This window comes from Hippocampus comes, unplaced genomic scaffold, assembly GCF_001891065.2.
Source record: "Hippocampus comes isolate QL1 unplaced genomic scaffold, H_comes_QL1_v1.1 scaffold385, whole genome shotgun sequence".
NCBI lineage: Eukaryota > Metazoa > Chordata > Actinopteri > Syngnathiformes > Syngnathidae > Hippocampus > Hippocampus comes.
The window spans coordinates 53693-55841 of NW_017805680.1; the positions used below are offsets into that span (position 1 = coordinate 53693).

At 41.2% G+C, this 2149-nt stretch overlaps 1 long non-coding RNA gene across 1 annotated transcript in view; it reads left to right on the forward strand.

The window, feature by feature from the left end:
* The window catches only part of LOC109522911 (uncharacterized), a 7160-nt gene extending 7082 nt beyond the window's left edge, over nt 1-78 (forward strand). The window contains exon 2 of the long non-coding RNA XR_002169662.1: nt 3-78. This is a non-coding gene — a long non-coding RNA (uncharacterized LOC109522911). The remainder of the gene's footprint in view (nt 1-2) is intronic.
* The last annotated feature ends 2071 nt before the right edge of the window (nt 79-2149 follow it).

Genomic DNA, 2149 nt, shown 5'->3' on the forward strand with positions numbered 1-2149 from the left:
AGGTTTCTCGCCAGTGGGGTTTCTTGTGTGGTTAATTAGGCTTCCCTTATAAGAATCTTTGGCCACAATCTGAACAGGCAAATGGTTGTTAACCAGTGTGTGTTCTGGTGTGTGTTTTTAAGGTTCTCTTCTGGGGGAATCTTTTACCACAAACTGAGCACGAGTAGGGTTTCTCGCCAGTAAGTGTTCTTGTGTGTATTTTTAAGGTTCCCTTCTCAGAGAAACTTTGGCCACAAACTAAGCAGGAAAAAGGTTTCTCACCAGTGTGTGTTCTTGCGTGTATTTTTAAGTGTCCCTTTCTGGGGGAATCTTTGACCACAAACTGAGCATGAATAGGGTTTCTCACCAGCGCGTTTTCTGGTGTGTATTTTTAAGGTTCCCTTCCGAGAGGATCTTTGGCCACAAACCAAGCAGGCAAAAGGTTTCTCACCAGTGCGGGTTCTTTTGTGATCATCTAAGTTTTCTTTACAAGAGAATCTTTGGCCACAAACTAAGCAGGCAAAAGGCTTCTCACCCGTGTGGATTCTCACATCTTTTCAAAGCACTCTGACAAGAAAACATCTTCCCACACTGAGAATATTTTCCAGGGTTTGTTGTCAGTTAACAGTATCTGTGGATGTCATCTCAAACGCATTCTCTCTCTCGACTTTCTGTTTTCCTCCTATCTGTATACCTACCGGACCCGATTCATCATCCTCTCTCCTGTGAAACATAACGTTTCCCTCATTCTTCTCACGGTCAAACGCACTGAAACGTTCCCTTTTTCCACTTTCTCTACACCCTTTTTTTCTTTCACTTTCCGTCTCTTTTCAGCCAAAGACATCCAGAAATCAATGTCTTCAAACCCATCTTTATCCATTTACTTTTTGTCATTCTTGCACATAGATCTGATATTATCCTGCAGGTGCATCAATGTTTGTGTGTTCAACTGGCCAGCGAAATCATATTTTTTTTATCCATATGTCTACATGTTTTATCTTTGAAGGACATTGGCTCTCTAGGAACCTCCAGTCCTTACATGTTAACTTCATTTTAGGATCCTTTTTATCCGCGGTCTTACTATTTAGTAACCCCATTTTGAAAATTTGAGAGTCAGCGGTTTACCTAGGGTAACTAGGCTGACTTTTCCCTTGAACAGGGTGACAATTTCTCCGACTGAGGTAATTTCCAACCTTCTACCACCAAAGTGGCGGGAAATTCTTGCATCTGCTTCCTCAGACAGTTGCCACAACAAATGTCCTGTTCGAATGAGGTAGCGAACCTCCACTCACACATTTACACAGTCACTCATTTAGCGAGTTCTATTCGATTACCTTCAACCTAGGTAACATTCTATATACACACTTTATTTACACACGGAGTTTAAGCACGTGCAGGACACCGTTGCCCTCAACAGTTTTAAAGACTCGACTCTGTCTATATGCCTGATAGGGACTAGTATGGCTCAGGGCTTTAAACGGCTTTCAAGACCACGTCTTTAGCCGGCGCGCAAATACTCATTCAACGCTTGAAAGAGTCCCTTCTCAATAGGTCCCTCTCAGGCTCAACTAAAGTTCGCACCAGGTGTAGTCTAGGCACTCGGTTGCTACAAATCTGTAGCACCTGTCCTGAGAGGGTTCCAACTAAAAACAGGTTTAAAGACCACACCGTCTTTACAAACCCATACCTGTCATCTCATACGGTCCAGGATTTTACTCGAGTCTACTCGAATGCTTTCATTCCCGGTAAATAATGATGATTAGACATTAACCAGACATTATATTATGGAGATCTACAATAAAGATCATTGAAAATTTAAAATTTTTTTTTGAAAATCGTGTTTTTTCTCTGCCGTTATTTTGACATATAAAATGCTTTGGTATGTTACAAGGATTTTTTTGCTCTTTATAAGAATTTTTTTGGTAGCTTATACAGGTTGGCGCTCCGAAAAGTTGACATGTATGGCTTTATGTTTGCTACATCACAGTTAGTTGCCGTTCGCGATCGGCTGTTTAAACAAAGTGGTCAAAAGTCTTGCAATTACAGTGATATCTTTACTTAGTTCTTTTTTTTTTTTTTTGCATTGTTGCCATGTCGTTTTTGTCCGGCTGCCCTGTAATGTTTAAATGAGTAATTTGCGTTACGGCCCGAGTTCATCGTGCCGGCGTTC